This window comes from Cetorhinus maximus, chromosome 19 (assembly GCF_964194155.1).
Source record: "Cetorhinus maximus chromosome 19, sCetMax3.hap1.1, whole genome shotgun sequence".
Taxonomy (NCBI): Eukaryota; Metazoa; Chordata; class Chondrichthyes; order Lamniformes; family Cetorhinidae; genus Cetorhinus; species Cetorhinus maximus.
The window spans coordinates 15,711,761-15,730,948 of NC_135897.1; the positions used below are offsets into that span (position 1 = coordinate 15,711,761).

General features: G+C 44.0%; 1 protein-coding gene across 1 annotated transcript in view; it reads right to left on the reverse strand.

The window, feature by feature from the left end:
- The window catches only part of LOC144693664 (ephrin type-B receptor 1), a 540,104-nt gene that overhangs the window by 136,787 nt on the left and 384,129 nt on the right, over positions 1-19,188 (reverse strand). The window lies entirely within an intron of this gene.

Sequence of the window (19,188 nt, forward strand, 5' to 3'; positions counted from 1 at the left end):
CGTCTCCCCATCTCATCCCCTCTTTGCTTCTCTACTCTTTATTGGAGAGGGTGCCTTCTCTGATGAACATACTTCGGAAGCAATGATTCAGAATATTTACCGTCCTGTGCTCATCCTTTGACTCCAGTATATTTGCATCTTTTAGTGTTTTCGACTTATCGCTTGCAACTCTCTTGCTATTTCAATACTGGGAGAATTTCTACTGTCATGTTGGGCCTCAACAGCAATATCTTTTCCAGGTCTTTCTTTGCCAACTTGATCAACCTGTTGACAGTTTTGTATTGCTTAAGAACATAAGACCATATGAAGTAGACCATGCATGAGACTGCTCTGCCATTCAATATGATCATGGATGATCTTCAGCCTCAACTTCATTTTCCCGCACTCTCCCCATATATGTCGCTTATTTTACTGAGGTACCAAAAAATCTGCCTGTCTCAGCCTTAAATTTATTCAATAGTGAAGCATTCACAACTCTCTGGAGCAGAGAATTCCAAAGATTCACAGCCCTTTGAGTGAAGTAATTTCCCCTATCTTAGTCCTAAATGATCAGCCCCTTCTCCTGAGACTGTGCCCCTGTATTTTAGATTTCCCCAGCAGAAACAATCTCTCAGTGTCTACCCTGTTAAGCTCCTTCAGAATTTTGTATGTTTCAATGAGATCGCCTCTCATTCTTCTAAACGCCAGAGAATAGAGGCACAATTTAATCAGCATCTCATCATAGGACAGCATTCTTATCTCAGGAACCAATCTAATAAACCTTCACTCTATTGCCTCCAGTGCAAGTATATCCTTCCTTAAATATGTAGACCAAAATTTACACAGTGCACCAAATTTGGTCTCACCAAAGTCCCGTGCTATTGTAGAAACGTTTTCTTATTCTGGTACACCAATCCTCTTGCAATAAAGGCCAACATGTCATTTGCCTTCACATTTTTTCATTCTTTCATGTGATGTGAGTGTCGGTGGCTGGACCACCATTTGTTGCCCATCTCTAACTGCCCTTGGGAAGGTGGTGGTGAGCAACTTTCTTGAACTGCTGTAGTCCATCTGGTGTATGTACACACAGAGTGCTGTAGGAGGGCATTGCATGGTTTTCATCCAATTGCTTGCTGTACTGTATCTGCATGCTAATTTTCTGTGTTCTTTGTACGAGTATATCTCAGCCCTCTGAACATCAACATTACAAATGTTACACCTTTTAAAAAATATTCTGATTCTGTCACTACCAAAGTGAATAATCTCACACTTCCACATATTATACTCCATCTACCACTTTGTTGCCTACTCCCTTAGCCTGTCTCTTTATATCTCTTTACAGCCTCTATATCCTCACAGCTTACATTCCCACCCAGCTTTGTATCATCAACAAATTTAAATACATTACTCTCTTGTCTCTTTGTCTAATTCATTAATATAAACTGTAAAAAGCTGAGGTCTCAGCACTGATCTTTGTGGCCCTCCACTAGTCACAGCCTGCCAACTGAAAATGCCCTGCTTATCCCAGTCTTTACTCCTAGTCTGTTCACCAAAACTTTATCCATGCTAATTATCCCCCAACTCCATGAGCTCTTATTGTCTGCATTAACCTTTTGTGACACCTTATTGAATGCCCTTTGCAAAATCCAGGTATATTACATCTACTGGTTCCCCTTTATCTGCTCTATCAGTTACATCTTCAAAAGACTCTAGTACATTTATCAAACACGTAAAACCATGTTGGCTTTGTCTGATCATTTGGTTCCTACAACATGAAAAGGAATCCAACACTATATGCTCAAAACTTTATCCTTGTTTATTTTTTTAAAAATGGATTTCCTGCTGGACCAAAAGATGGCTGCTATAAGTCACCTGACCACATGGTTGGCCCTTTGTCTGAGAACCACCACCAGGAGTTGCAAGAAATAATTATTTTCTCAGCTTCCCACACCTCATTGTAACTACAAAAGACCAGGACACTTGCATATCCAACCTCATTATACTTAGAGACCTGCTAACAGACTCATATGAGCCCTGGGACTGTCCAGACTCACTTCAAAGGGAAGCCACAGGGCTATCATTTCCATCTGATAAGCTCATCTTGATAGCGGAGTCAGTAGATCTGCCTAGGCAATGGCTTCCCAAACACAAGACCCTCAACATAGATGGTAGCTCTCTCAACAACTAATAACTGGGATATTATTACTCCTGAAATCAAAGCCAATTCCAGACATTGGATAAACATCCCTTTTGTAGTCATTGTGGAGATGGAAGGTCACATGACTTAGGTGACCATTTTGAAATCTACATATGTCTTTGGGGATTGAGAACTAGTCAGTCCGCTGTTTTAACATCCAACTGGTGGGCCACCAAGAAGCAAACCCGTTCAGGCAGAACAACAGCCTGATCATGAAGCCTGTCTCTGCTGGAAGATTTTGCACTATTGCCTACAGAACCGACTCAGTCTCTGCGTACCTATTGCTTCTAGCAGTATCAGCACCAACTGAAAAGTGAATACTACAACCCCGGTATTCAGCCAACTGAACTGGAACATTCACATGATAGAGTTCATCACTGGACTCTGACTTTGGACTCCAGAACACATGTAAACTAATATTCATTTCAGTGGTTCTTCTGCTGTAAAACTCCTTTTCTCTATTCCTTTATTGATTGTGTGTGTGTGTGTGTGTGTGTGTGTGTGTGTGTGTCAGGCGTTGAGAACACTCCTTCCCTGGGTTTTTTGAATGTGAAGTAAACTTACCTTCTGAGTTAATCTTAACGTGAGTTTGCTGCAGATTATTTGTAGACTGGATTACAAAGAACCGAGGGATTGGCTTATTTTTTAAAAAATTCAAAACATTTTCTGCTTACAGACAGGTGGCAAGAGGAAATAAATACAGTAAATCTGTCTCTCCCGTGTCTGTAACAATCATACAAAGATTTTCTAAGTGCATTAAGACTTTCTTATTTCTAGCATTTTCCCGATGACTAACGTAGTGGGGCTAAGAACTCACATTATATTTTTATGAAGTATATATGTATATCATCATGGGCTAATTCCTAAAATTTTAAAACTGGACAATGACCTTTCAAAGTGACTGAAGCTATGTCTGGTTGTGCCCCTCGAACAATAAGAGCTGCTAGGGCTGTATCGCAGCATCTTGCACCTCATTATCTCTGAAGAGACGTTAATGACCTTGGTGGACTTCAGAGACCAAATTGAAAGGGAATTAAATAAAGGCCACCTATATTTCATAAACAAGGCCTGGCCACCAGAGTCTACTAGTCTGCTAGGACAAAGAGTCCTACAACCTTCCTTTCAAATTCTTAATGGTTGAAACATTAACAATCTCAGGAAACCAGACAATGGAATACACACCCTTTGTCAAAGCCAAAGTGGAGAGGTGGGAGTCATGTGACATGTCCCCTAGCTGGGAGAACCAGTTATACTGTCTTGCTGTACTACAAATCAGTCTGCCATCTTCAATCTACCAAACAGCAGCTCAGAACAAGGGCTCTGTCCAGGTTGGAATACCTGGCTCCATCTACATTGTTTCTAAAAGGACTTCTAAACTTCTATACCATCGCCTACAAGGCTGATTTATCCCTGCATGCCTATCTCATCGTGGAAGTCATCTCTACTGGAAAAGTGAATTATATAGCATCAATTTTCAACCTGCTGGTCTTTGTGAAGGAATACATCATTGGACTTTGATTCTGGATTCATGTGAAACAAATAATCCTTTGCTCTGTGGTCTTTTTCCTGTAAATGTTTCTTTCTCTACCCCTCATTTATTGTACGATTGCACCAGGGGCTACATAGCGACAACCTCCACCACCCCTCCACCCCCCATCACATTTTAAATGTTCGAATAAACTAACCCTCTGAGTTCACATATCTTGAGTTTGCTGTGGGGTTAGTAATAGAAATTGGATCACATCAAAACTGAGGGGTGGGAAATACACCACCGCTTATAATGGGAAAAATCAAAATCAAGTACTTTTCAGTTTATGGATGGGTGGTGAGAGGGGAAATCAGGGCTGTTTAAATAAAACACCCTCTTGTCCATAACAGTGATGTCAGGCTAACTGGCCTGTAGTTGCCTGTTTTCTTGCTTCCTCATTTCTTGAATACCGTTATTATATTTGTTAATTTCCAATCTGCTGGAAACATTCTAGAATCTAGGGAATTTTGAAAAATCATAACCAGTGCATTCACTATTTCTGCAGTTATTCCTTTAAAACCTTTGGATGTAGGCCTTTAGGTCCTGGGGATTTGTTGGATTTTAGATCCTTAAGTACCTATAATACTTTTTCTCTACGAAGTTCCTCACTCTTATTAACCCATTTGGTACCCTTTGTTTCTGGTCATTTTTGGACTGTGAAGACAGTCCAAAAAAATTTTTTTTTTTTTACATCTTTACCATTTCTTCATTCCCCATCATGTGTCCTGTCTCTGCCTCTAACATTTACTTTAGTTACTCTCCTCCTTTTCACATACTTGTAAAAGCTCTCTTATAATCTGTTTTTGTATATTTGGCCAGTTTACTCTCATATTCTACTGTTTTCACCTTTTTAATTAGCTTTTTAAATATTTACCAAGCTTTCCTTCAGCTGATTGCCCATCAGATGTTGAACCTGACACCCGAGAGATGGTCAGAACAGCAGAATAAAAAGAAGTCAGGAGGCTTTCAGTCCATGGGTTTAAGCTTTCCTGTTTTTAAAGGCATAATGAAGAAAGGATACAAAGTACCAACACCAATTCAGAGAAAGACTTTGCTGGTGCCTAAACACTTCTAATCCTCAGGTTTATTACTATTATTTGCAACATTATAAGCGTCTTCATTTATTCTAATACTACCCTTAACTTCCTTCGTAAGCCACAGATGGATCTCTCTCGCTGAGTTTTTTTTGTTGTTGAACACTTTGAATTGTTTCTTTAAATGTTTTCCACTATTTACTTACTGCCATACCTTTCAGTCTATTATATTCACACAATCAATCTTAGCCAGTTCTCCCCTCATACCTATGTAATTGGCTTTGTTTAAGATTCTTATTTGGGACTGCAGTATGTTGTTTTCAAACGTAATATGGAATTCAGTTGTATTATTGTCACCTTTTCCCAACAGATCTTCTACTATCAGACTATGAAGCTTTCAAAATCCAGACTGGGGTCAAGCAAGGCTATGTGATAACCAGCATACTATTTACAATCTACCTGATGGCGACTATTCACCTCATCAAAGATCAACTGCTCTCTGGTGTGAGTATTAAATATGCTTACATGGAAAACTCTATCCTTAGTCACCTTCATGTCAAAATTAAACTGACCATCATAGATATATGTTAAGAACAGGAGGGGGTTAATTTAAACAGCGCTGATTTCTCCGCCCGTTACCCATCCTTAAACAGAAAGGTGTTTTGATTTGCTTCCTCCTTTATAAGTGGTGGCAGGTCTCCTAACCCCTCAATTTTGGTGTGCTCCAATTTTCTATTAATAACCCCACAGCAAACTCGAGATAGGATGAACTCAGAGGGTTAATTTATTTATACACACTCAAAACTCAGGAGGGGATCACTACGGAGCCCCCCCTGTGCATTCATACAGTAAAAGGATGGATAGAGAAAGAAAGATTTACAGGGCAAAGACCACAGAGAACATAATTATTGTTTCACGTGTGTCCAGAGTCTAGAATCAAAGTCCAATGAGGTATTCTTTCACAGAGGTCAGCAGGTTAAAAACTGATGCTGGATAATTCAATTATCCAGTAGAGTTCACTTCCACAATGAGATAGGCATGCAGAGATGAATCAGTCTTGTAGGCAATGGTACAGAAATTCCACTAGAAACAGTATAGATGCTGCCAGGTATTTAGCCTGGGCAGAATCCCTTTTCTGTGCTGCTGCTAGGTAGATGAAAATACAGCAGACTGAGGATTTTCCAGCATTACAAGGCAATATTACTGGTTCCACCAGCTAGGGGTCCATATCACATGACTCCCACTTCTCCGCTCTGGCTTTGACAAAAGGTGTGTAACCCTTTGTCTGGGTCCCTGAGATTGTTAATGTTCCAACCATTAAGTCTTGAAAGGAAGATGGTGGGGTCCTTTGTCCTAGCAGATAAATAGACACCGGTTGGCCAGACCTGAGTTATGAAATGCAAATGGTCTTTTTACAATTCCCTTTGAATTTGGTCTCTGCAGCACACAGGGGTTGTTAGTGTCTCTTCAGAGATAAAGAGGTGTGAGTTCATTTGTTTTTTAAATTTTGTCATGGGATGTGGGTGTCACTAACAAGTCTAACATTTGTTGCTCACCCCTAATTGCCCTTGAACTGAGTGGCTTGCTAAGCCATTTCGAAGGGCTGTTAAGGGTCAACATATTGCTGCACATTTGGACATGTGAGCCAGACCAGGTAAAATGGTAGATTTCCTTCCCTAAAAAACATTAGTGAACCAGATGGGTTTTTACAACAACCAATGATAGTTCCATGGTTACCATTACTGAGACTACCTTTATATTCCAGACTTATTAATAATGCATTCACGGGAAACACTTCGGATCACAGGTGGGCGGGCTTGGATTTTCCCGCCCCGCCATGACCTCAGTGTTACCTCGCCCCAGGCGCCATATTTAAAACGCACCAGAACACAGCCTACTTCATGTCTTCAGACCAGGACTGCTCTAGGTGACAGATGGCCCCGAAAGCAAAGTGGACGTCAGCACTCAAATTTAGTGATACCTCTCTGGGGCTGGACGCAGTGCAAGACTGCCGCGGTGTCCCCTACCCCCGCTCTAGACACAGGAGGTCCACCAGAGTCATCATTCCTGCCTGGGAGGCAGTGACAGCGGTGGCCAGCGCCACCAGATCAGACAGGAGGCCAGCCATCCATTGCAGGAAGAGGATGAATGCTCGCATCCATTCCACCAGAGTAAATCAACCACCTCATCACTCTCAACTCACATACTCAAACCATTCACACATCCACAGGGATCTCACACCTCGAGGGACAACACCACTAACTCTCACACACACCCTCACATCTCCATCAGGATCATATGCTCTGGACTCACATCCTCATCCTGTCCATGGCTCCAAACACCACACAAACATTCCGCACAGTGCCATGTGTCCTGCTCACACTCTCTCCATCTGTTTTCATGCAGGAGAAGCTGGCTCACATCAGCAGGGAGAGGCCCCAGACCGGGGGTGGAGTGGCCCACATTAGGCCCCTCACTCACTTTGAGGAGTGTGCCATCACACTGACTGGTGAGGACGTGGACTGTGCCTGCGGTGATGGTGAGGTCGGTGGCGTACACCCTCATGAGGATCCTGCACCACATCATCCCTCTCTCAACACAGCTGTGAGTGCTCTCTCTCCTGCTTTTGTCTCTGCTGCCATGCACTAATTATCTCTACTTTGGTTCACAGGGAGATCTGCCAAGTGACCAACACCCTCAGCTGGACAGTTTCTCTGGTCCAGCAGAGCATGAAGATGCACGCGGATGTGCACGCCATTGCAGTAGCCATGGGTGAGTTCCTGCAGTGGCAACGCGAGAGGGAAACAGCAATTCAACATCCCCCCAGGTGCTCCATCCCCTCAAGGAGTCAGGCCAGGGCCCTCGAGCACCTGAAGGGACTAAGAGCCACAGCCGAACATCCCTGGGTCATCCACTCAGGAATCCCAGAGGCTGTCCTCTCCCCCGATTCCTCTTTGCCTGTGAGCCCCTCAACCTCATCCTCTGTCACTGTAGAGGGAGCAGCTGGACCACATGAGAACAGTCAAATCAAGCCGGGGCCCACAAGGCCTCAGCCCTTCAGAGGACACACGCCAAAGTCATCAGAGGCAACAGGGTCAACCATTGCACAGGCTGTCTCCAGCCTTGCTGTGGATGTCAGGGCAGCACCTAGAAGAAGTGGTAGGCCTAGAAAAGTTAAGAAAATCTGATTACAAGTGGTTGCATGTATGAACTCATTTTGTCACTTTATAATCGGAAAATATATTCACTTTCACTGAATAATGTGTAATGGTGTCTTTCAGCTTCATTTACAGGCTTTGCAAGTCCTCCCCCTGCATCCTCCACCACTAGCAGTTCAGCTGTATGCAGCCGGACCACAAGTGATTCTGGAGGGGAAAGTGTTTGTGTGAAAGGGTCTTTCGGAGCCTCTCCCACACACGCAGAGCCTTCCTCCACCACACTTATCTTACTCTCCCCAGCATTTTGAATGCTGCCTGCTGGGGTTTGCTTTCAGTTGTCCATCTGATCTGACCTGTATCTCTGCCCACCCACTGATCACACTCCCATGCAGCACCTGTGCCTATCCAACATGAGGCTCCGCTCACTTTCAATTTTGACAACGATGGTTGTAACGAAGTTTTTGATCAGCTTTCCTTTCCCCTCCCCCGGTCCCCCATGTCATTCCACCCCATCACAGTCCACCCCCCAGCATCATCTTCCACTCGCCCACTGTCACCTACCAACCCGAACCCTTGTATTTCCAGGATGCCCAGGTGAACATGCACATTCCATACCTTCTTGAGAGACCCACTCTCATCCACATTGACCTCCCCGACCTCCACCTTCGCACCCCCAGGGTCTGTGTCTGCCTCCAAGTCCCTACCCACCACCCTCGCTGCCCTTTCTTCCACTACTGGCGCACCCTTACCCTCCCACAATTCCGGCCCACTCTGACCACTCTCATACTCACCATTCCCTCCTGCCACACCGCATCTCCCCACCCCCACCCCCCCACCCCCCCCACCCCCACTCAGTTCACTTCCCAGGAGGCAGTCATTGACTCCATAGACCCATCCCTTGCACATTCACCTGAACATGCCCCCCCTTACTCCCTCCTCCACCCTTACTCCCTTCTCTCCCTGAACTCCTTCCCCTTTCTGAACTCCTCCCCACCCCGGAACTGCCTCCTTCTTCCGGACATCTTCCTCCCCCTAGACACTTTTCCTCCCTCTGGACTCCTTCCTCCCCCAAGACACCTTCCTCCCCCTGGATAACTTGCCCCCTACCAAACTCCTTCCTCCTTCTGAACTCTGATTCCCCTCCTTCCCTTACATCTTCCTCCCTTACATTTTCCTCATCCATAGCAGCCCATGGCCAAGATCATGATGTTCGGCAGCAGATCTGAGGCATCAACGGAGACCTCCCACCCTCCAAAAGCTGCTTCGCGGCAGAGCCATGTCCATGAGGATCCACCCAGCATGCGATGCACGTTTTCCTCCAGGGTCCAGTAGCTGTGGGACTCCAACATCTTCTGCTCCTCGGATGTCCGCAATCTGAGCAAGGCCCTCACGGTAAGTCCCAACTTCTGCACATCACACTTGTCCAGACGTGCTCTGGGCCGGCGTGTTTTCCCACCAGCGTAACTGTAAATCTGGGCAAGGGGGATTCCAGTCAGGCCTTATTTTGCATCCCATTAATGAAATGCAATTCGGGTTCACACTGGCCTCCAGCGGGATTGGCGTTCTGCCATGGCGGACACCATCGAATGATCCCGTTGTGCTTTCTCGCTGGTGTGAAACCGATTTTTGGCCTTCTCCCCATATTGAACCCACACCCCCCCTCCCGCCATGACGCCCGACGCCAATGAGGCCAGAAAATTCCAACCATAGAGCGTGCGATCTTAGCTCCCTGACACATAGATGATTTGTGGATGCCTGCAGTACTGTTGTCCACTGTGCACCAGGTTTGCAAGGCACCTTTCAATTCTTCATCCAAGAAACCTATCCCATCCTTGAACATTGCAGAAGCAAAACTCATATATCACCTCACCACCTTCTATATATGTTGAAGGAGAGAGTCTACAACATGTTGAACACTTCCCATGCATTGGCAGCCACCTCTCTCGAAAGGTCACCATTGACAAGGAGATCGAACACTGAGCTGCGTCAGCTCAGCTTTCTATAAATTACAGGAATGAATGTTTGACAACAAAGACCTCCACAAAGTCAACAAAAATCCTAGTGTACAGAGAATTATAGTCACCACATTCCTGTACTGCAGTGAGACCTGGACTTTGTATCAGAGACACAAAAGAGTGCTAGAGAAATTCCATCAGCAATACCTCTGCCACATCCTCTGGAATCAATCCGAGGACCATTGAACAAATGCTGGTATTCTTCTTGAAGCCAGTTTCACAAGCATTCAGGTAAAACTCCTGCAAAATCAACTTTGATGGACTGGCCACTGTGTCTGGACAGCTGAAAGCCATCTTCCCCACCAGGTCCAGTTGTCTCAACTTTCAAATAGCCATCATTCCAGGGCAGGACACTCTGAAGCTCTCCTTGAAAAGCAGCATCTTTGATATTAATGACTGGGAGGAGCTTGCTACCGATCGCTTAGAATGGTAACAACTTGTCCATTAAGCTGCATCACACTGAGTCCCAATGCCTCGATGAACAAACAGGGTGGTGGCAGAAGAGGAAAGAAAAGGAAGCAAACCTGCACTCTGGACCCCATTACCTCATGTGCCCAAAGATCATAGAAACATAGAAACTAGGAGCAGGAGTAGGCCATTCGGCCCTTCGAGCCTGCTCCGCCATTCATTATGATCATGGTTGATCATCCAACTCAATAGCCTGCTCCCGCTTTCTCCCCATGCCCTTTGATCCCTTTCGCCCCAAGAGCTATATCTAACTCCTTCTTGAAAACATGCAATGTTTTGGTCTCAACTACTTTCTGTGGTAACAAATTCCACAGGCTCACCACTCTCTGGGTGAAGAAATTTCTCCTCATCTCAGTTCTAACGATCAGTAGGTCGTGAATTGACCTGTTCAGTCCTGGGCCAAACAAGCCGGCATATAAGTTTAAAATGAATTCTTATGGACCAGAGATGATCCTCTGGGTTCTACAAAAATGCTTTGGGCTTCCCATGGGTCAGGCTACCAGTCTCTCCACCCACTGATCACAGCTAGAGTTCTCACTGAAGCTGATCATGGGTCTATTCACAGCCAACCCCACAGCCTGAAGATGCTCAGGCGTGCTCCATCTCATCAGCCAGCCTGTAACACTCCTCCCTCCCCTGGAAAATCCAGCCCAAAGAGTTTACAAACAAATTCAAGTTGAAGATAAAGGTCAATGAGGAAAATGAGAACAATAATGAAAAATGCTAAAGGTGAACTTGAAAAAATAAGAAAAGAGGTTAAACAGAATTAAAAAACCCAAGAGGTAATAAGACGAGGCAATTTAAAAAAAAAAATTCCCAAGGAACAGTAAAGTATTTAGAAATATCTCGGTAGAAAGTGAACTTGCTTTAATGCAAGGTAGGAGCTCATGAGAGAAGGGTATTGTCAACATCAGATGATCAAAAAATGACAGAGATAATTCATTATTATTTGTATCAGTTATTACTATAAAGAGAAGGACATCAGAGGAGGTAAATTTTAGAGCGGTTACAACAAGATGAGCAGTAAAGTGAGGGATAAAAGGACAATTTTAGATAAGTTAGTAAGGCTACAGGAAGGCATAGTGCCAGGGCCCAAAGTGATTCATCCTGGGTTCCTGATGAAGTGAAGAAATTGTAGAAGTTGTAAAAATTACACCTCAGGGCTCTACTGAGTGCAATTTTATGCCTTGGGACTGGAGGTACAAATACAAAGAACAACGTGAAAAATTTAATCAGTTCTGATGAAAGGACAAAGGTAGAACAGGAGTAACAGTTCTAAATTGCAGGAAGACAAATTTTACAAAGCTGAGAAGTGAACAGGCGAAAGTGGACTGGAAACAGCTACAAGAAGGGAAAACAGTGTCAAGTCAGTGGGAGGCATTCAAGACTGAGATTCTATGGCACAGTGTAGACATGCCCCACAAAGAAAAAGGGTGGTCCTGCCAAATCTAGAGCCCCCTGGTTATCCAGAAGCAAACAGGATAAGATAAAACAGTAAAAGAATGCTTATGACAGTCACAAAAAGCTTAATACTGTAGAAAGCCGAGAGGAGTATAAAAAGTACAGGGTGAAGTGAAAAAGAAAATTAGGAAAGCAAAGAGAGAATGCAAAAAAATGTTGGCTGGCAAAATCAAGGAAAACCCAAAAATGTTTTACCAGTACATTAAGAGTAAGAGAATAACTAAGGCAATGGTAGGGCTGATCAGAGATGTATATGATAACGTGTGGGTTGATGTTGAAAATATATGCAGGGTTCTCAATAAGTACTTTGTCTCTGCCTTCACTAAGGAGAGGGATGATGCAGACATTCTAGTTAAAGAGGAGGAGTGTGAAATATTAGATACAATAAGCACAGTGAGAGATGATGTACTAGAGGGACTGACATCCTTGAAGGTGGATAAATTGCCAGGGCCAGATGGACTGTATCCCAGTCTGTTAAAGGAAGCCAGGGAGGATGTTCTGAGGATCATATTCCAATCCTCGCTAGATACAGGCAAGGTGTCAGAGGATTGGAGGTCTGCAAGTGTTGTGCCATTATTTAAAAAGGGTGCGAGGGATAAGTGAAAAAATTATAGGCTGGTCAGTCTGACTTCAGTGGTGGGCAAATTATTAGAATCAATTCTGAGAAACAGGATAAACTGTCACTTAGAAAGGAATGGAATAATCAGGGATAGCCAGCATGGTTTTGTTAGGGGAAGATCGTGTCTTACTAACTTAATAGAATTAATAAGGAAGTAATGAGGAGGATTGATGAGGATAGTACAGTGGATGTTGTCTACATGGATTTTAGTAAGGCATTTGACAAGATCCCAGATGGCAGACTGGTCAGAAAAGTGAGATTCCATGGGATACAGGGGAAATTGGCGAGTTGGATCCAAAATTGGTTCAGTGACAGGGAACAAAGGGTAATGATCGATGGATGATTTTACGAATGGAAAGTGGTTTCCAGTGGCGCCCCACAGGGCTCATTGTTGGGGCCCTTACTGTTTGTTGTATATATTAATGATTTGGACTTAAATGTGGGAGGTATGATTTGGAGCTTTGCAGATGACATGAAAAATGGCCATGTAGTTGATAGTGACGAGGGTAGCTGTTGACTCCAGAATGATATTAATGGTTCAGTTGAGCGAGCGGACAAGTGGCAAATGGAATTCAGTCAGGAAAAGTGTGAGTTAATGCATTTGGGGAGGGCAAACAAAGCTTGCGAATACTCAATAAACGGGAGGATATTGAGAGGGGTTGCGGAAGTGGGAGACCTTGGAGTGCATGTCCACAGGTCCCTGAAGATGGCAGGACAGGTGGATGAGGTGGTCAAGAAAGCATATGGAATGCTTTCCTTTATTGGTGAGGTATTGAATACAAAAGTAGGGATGTAATGGTGGAACTGTATAAAGCACTGGTTAGGCCACAGCTGGAATTTTGTGTACAGTTTTGGTCACCACATTACGGGAAGGCGATAATTGCTCTGGAGAGAGTACAGAGGAGATTTACAAGAATATTGCCAGGGCTTGAAAATTGCAGCTATGAGGAAATATTGCACGGGCTGGGGTTATTTTCCTTAGAGGAGGCTGAGGGGTGACCTAATTGCATGTACAAAATTATGACGGCCCTAAATAGGGTAGACAGGAAAGACCTGTTTCCCCTAGCTGAGGGGTCAATTACCAGGGGGCATAGATTTAAGGTGATTGGTAGAAAGATTAGAGGGGGCATGAGGAAAAACTTTTCACCCAGAAGGTGGTGGGCATCTGGAATTCACTGCTAAGTTGGTGGTTGAGGCTGAAACGCTCCTCAATTAAAAGGTACCTGGATCAGCACCTGAAGTAATGTAACCTGCAAGGCTACAGGCCAGGTGCTGGACAGTAGGATTAAAAATGAGCAGCTAGTTTATTTTTTTCCTTTTTTGGTTGGTACAGACATGATGGACTGTGTGTCTTCTTTCTGTGCCGTAACTTTTCTATGGTTCTATGGCCACTTAAACTGAAACATTAGCTCTGTCTCTCTCCACACTTGCTGCCTGACTTGCTGAGTTTGTCTAGCATTTTTGGTTTTATTTGAAAATTTGACTTTGTTTTGATAGAATAACTTAGATTATAGGAAGATATAATTGAAATGTTTAAAATTATGAAAGACTGTGTGTGGGAGATAGAAGGAAGCTGTTTCCAGTAGCTGAGGGGTTTAGAATGAGGAGCTAATGAAACATGATTAAATGTAAGATAATTAGAACAGAGGGCAAAGAGAGAGAGCCATGGGACTGTGGAATTCACTTCCTGGGTTAATTGTTGAGGCCGAAACTATCAACATTCAAGATTAGATTGGATGGTGGATAAAGGAAAAGGGGTTGATGGGATTTGGGAACAGAATGGTTAAATGTGACTGGGTCTATTTGTTCATGTGAATCACAGAATTGTTACAGTACAGGAGGAGTCCATTTGGCCCATCGTGTCTGCACTGGCTCTCCGAATGAACAACTCGCCTAGTACCAATTCCCCATCTTCTCCCCTTAACCCTGCACATTGTTCCTTTTCAGATAACAGTTTAATTCCCTTTTGAATGCTTCAATTGAATCTGCCTCCATCACACTCTCAGGCAATGCATTCCAAATGTGGAGGGTGAGATGGGCTGAATTGCCCATTTTTGTGTTGCAGTTTATTTGTAGTTATACATATAATTTATCCAATAAATGAAATTAATGGACAAAAACAAATCAGGTGAGTTGCAACACAAGCTTGAGATCCTCCTGACTCAGATTTCCTCTCTTGCTTCAGTCAGACAATGCTTGCCATCCTAGAAGCACAAAGTCCAAAGCTCTACTTCAACAGTATGAGGGAAAAGGAAGATAGTTGACTACATTGACCATATTGACAAGCAGCAATTGGTGGGCGGGGGGGGGTGGTGACTGTGCTAAGAAGTAAGAAATCTGGAAACTCATTTAAAAAGGACCAATTACAAGAGAGGAAATCTTCTCCCAATTTGACAACATCAGCTGGAACACTTAAAACCCCCTCTATGCTGTCTCTCTGACACATATGTCCACCCACAGTTGAAGTCTTCCTAATTGGCATTTAGTAGAAGATCTGACAAAAATAGAAACATATCAGGCAGAGCAAAATGACTCAAGCATTACTTGCCAAAGAGAGCACTTTACAATGATTCAGTCCAGTATAAGTTGACTCATAGCATTGTATTATTGCATGCATTTTATTTCATTTCAAAGGTTCTGATGGTTCAGGTAATCCATGTTAATTGGATGTTGACTGGTTTTGATATGAGCGCATATAAATTCTGAGCACAGTGACTGAGGACTGATGACATCTTTGAGTGCTTGAACATAAATAAGGAATGAACTCAATTTGGGTGGTATGAAGTCATGATTTAACAAGGATTGTGGCAATATTCAAGCACGAACCAAGTTAGCCCATGCCTTATCAGGCAAGGATAATTCATAACGGGTTGATGGATTGGAAATCTTTTTAACTATTTCTTGCAGAATTGGCAAGCAAAAAGAATCAAAACAAAACAAAATAAAAAGAATAGTCAGTGAGGTCTGAAGAAAAATCTAAAAAAAAATCATTGCCTCAGATATATGAATTTTAATAATTGCGAACATCGAGAAATTTCCTTTCACCACACAGCTTAGGCTGCAGTGGATGAAAAGTTCCTTTCTCTCCTAACTGAAAAAGATTTACCAGGGATAGAATTATGGGCAGCACTGACCCAATTCCTGTTGGGTATAGTCTGATCCCACAGAATTGTTCTTAATTCAGCACTACGGGCCACCTCACTTGGAGTGGGCAACCTGGAGGAAGTGGAACAATTTCACACTGGGGTGCAGCGCAGGTTGACTTTAGGGATGATGAAACCTCCATTTTGAGGAAATATAACTGGGATTTTATGAAATGAGTTAGACTTAAATCTTTGAAAGTCTTCATATATAACAGTTAATTAATGCAATCAAATCAGGCTGGCTTTATTTAAATTTAAACCTTTTCTTGTATATGTCATTTGATATTCTGTAGACAGGCCCTGTCTGCCTGAAATGGTGTTGTTTTTCTAGCCCAGATGGTTCATTAGGGAAAACATTGAACAGTCTGGAGGGGAGAACATGAATTCAAGTCACCCTGAGTTTTGGGACATAATAAGGACGAGAGTTGATGGTGTCTTGGCAGCAAGTTGACTGATGTGGCCTTATGTTAAAGGGGGAGGGTGGAAGATTTAGTTAAATGGGAGACTACGCATAAAAAATGTTGCACTTCTTTAGTTTCTAAAATTTATAGTTAGCTTCATCTTTTTGTGTAGAAAATCCTTTAAGATGCAGACATTGACAAAGCAGTATGTGTCTGCATGCAGCAAAGCCTGGAAGACATTCAAGCCTCAATGCTGAATGAAGCTGACAAGTGGCAAGTAACAATCATGTACCAGCCTTCTCCAACAAGAGAGAGCGTTACCACCATCCCTCTACATTAAACAACATTACCATTGCCAAATCGTCTATCAACATACCTGGCTCATGAATACTATGGCTATTAGAGCTGCTAAGAGGCTGGGAATTCCACAGCAAATGGCTCACCTCCTGACTTTCCAAAGCCACCACGAAGTCACCACCACGAGACACAAATTAAGATTGTGATGGAATATCCTCCGCTTGCCTGGATGAGTATAGCTGTAACAACACTCAAGAAGCTCAATACCACTCAGGGAAAAGCAGCCCATGGATGGGCACCCCATCCACCATATTAAACACTCACTCCTTCTACCACCAGCGTACAATGGCAACAGCATATACCATCTACAAGATGCACATGCAATTCGCCAAGGTTACTTGGACAGCACCTTCCAAACCCTCCACTACCTAGAAGGACAAGGGCAGCAGACACATGGGAACACCACCAGTTGGAAGATCTCCTTCAAGTCTCTAACCATCCTGACTTGGAAATATATTGCTGTTCCTTCACTGTCGCTGGGTCAAAATCCTGGAACTCCCTCCCTAACAGCACTGTGGATGTATCTACAATACATGGGCTGCAGCAGTTCAAGAAGCCAGCTCACCACCACCTTGTCAAGGGCAATTAGGGATGGGCAATAAATGATGGCCTAGCCAGTGATGCTCATAACTCACAATTTTCTTTTAAAAGCTCAATGAAGCGTATCTCCTTCAGATAAGTCAGTGCAGAATTTGGGCCAGAATTTTACGCTTCCCCCACCCCCCTGGCGGATTTTCAGGCATGGGGGGAGCATGAAATTGCATGGATGGGATTCCCTCCAGGACCCCGTCCACCCCGACCTGGTTGAGGTTTTACGCTGGGGCTGGGGCCTCAGGTGAGAGGTCTGCCCTTGCCCCAATTAAGGCCCCTAATGGTCATTTAAGGGCCTTTTCCTGCCCAGCCTCAATTTTTAGGCTGGCAAGTGGATGACAGATCAGGGGGGCAAAACCAAAAACGAACAGTGTGATCTCGGATGGGATATGGATGGGGGCCCCTTCATCAGAAGCCCCCTTCTGACTGGGGGCGCCCTCCCCTTAAGGCCCGGTGACCTTTAGACCTCCCTTCCCCCATCCCGGCCTGTCCCCTGGGACCCCAATCACCTCCGCTCGTGAACCCCCAGGCCTCCCCCACCCTCTGGGCTCTGGGACCCCTGCCACTTACCTGTCCTCCAGTTCCAGATGCTTAGTTCCAGGCAGCTCCTGACAGTACCTCTTCCGGCCACTGCAGCGCTCTTCCTGGAGGGACTGCAGAGCTGCCAGCCAACCTGATTGACCGGCAGCTCTCCAAGGTGGAATGGTCCTGCCTTATCTCAATCATCACTCGTTAGAACATGAAATGGCGTCGGGCCTGCTGGAGCCGGCAGGGATGTGTTCCCCACCAAGTCTTCAGATGGCGGGGGCTCGGAACTTGGAAATGAAATGGCTTCAAGTAGATTTTACTTTGCCCCAAACGTTAAGTTCAAATATGTGACACAGAAAGCAATTTGAAAACTGGTGGAATAGTTTAAATAGTTGATATCTCTAATATGACATTGTCATAGAAACATAGAAAATAGGAGCAGGAGTAGGTCATTCAGCTCCTCGAGCCTGCTCCACCATTCAATAGGATCATAGCTAAGAAATTCAACGCCACACTCCCATTCTCTCCCCATGCCCCTTGATACTTTACAGTCCAGCAATCTATCTATTTCCTTCTTAAATATATTCAGTGGCTTGGCCTCCACAGCCTTCTGTGGTAGAGACTTCCACAGGTTCAGCACCCTCTGAGTGAAGAAATCTCTCCTCATTTCAGTTCTAAATGGCCCACCCCAGATACTGAGACTGTGACCCTTTGCTTTAGACCCCCCCAGCCAGAGGAAACATTATCCCTGCATCCAGTCTGTCCATCCCTGTCAGAATTTTATACGTTTCAATGAGATCCCCTCTCATTCTTCTAAACTCCAGTGAATACAGGCCCAGTTGGCCCAATCTCTCCTCATAGGACAATCCTGCCATCCCAGGATTCAGCCTGGTGAACCTTCGCTGCACTCCCCCTGTGGCAAGTATATCCTTTCTTAGGTAAGGTGATCGAAACTGCACACAATACTCCAGGTATGATGGTTGGATTAAAGTGCATATTTATTAAATGTAATTATGGAGAAAATAAGACTACAGGGTGTCTAAAAACCAATCAGAGTATTAAACATTTCATATTAAAAATGAATAGTGATGAGTATATTAACTTATGCCTTTGCTAACTGATAACTTGTAAAGTCAGCTTTGGTTCCATAATAACATACTCACTTCTGAGGCAGAAGGTTATGGCTTCAAATTCCAAAGACTTGAGCACAAAATCTAAGCTGACACTATTAGTACAGTACTGAGGGAGTCATGCACTGTCAAAGGTGCTGTCTTTTGGGTGAATTGCTAAATCAAGGCACCATCTGCCCTCTCAAGTTGGCATGAAAGATCTATTTGGCGGCATTTCAAATAAGGCCTTGAGAGCTCTCCTTGGTGTCGTGGCCAATCCTCACCCTTCAGCTAACATCACTAAGACAGATTACCTGGTTAATTATATCACTGCTGCTTGTGGGATCTTGCTGTGCACAAATTGGCCGCCTTGTTTCCGCCATTTTAAAAGTGACTACACTTCAACAGTACTTTGGTGGCTATAAAAGCACTTTGGAATATCCTGAGATTTTGAATAGTGCTATAGAAATGGAAGTCTTTTCCTTCGAACATTCTGGGTGCATGTGTAATATTGATCACTTTTATACCACAATGTGCTGTGCCAAAACGCAGAGATAGAAGTGGCCAGTCTTTGTGATGGACAGGACAGGGGGTGGAAGG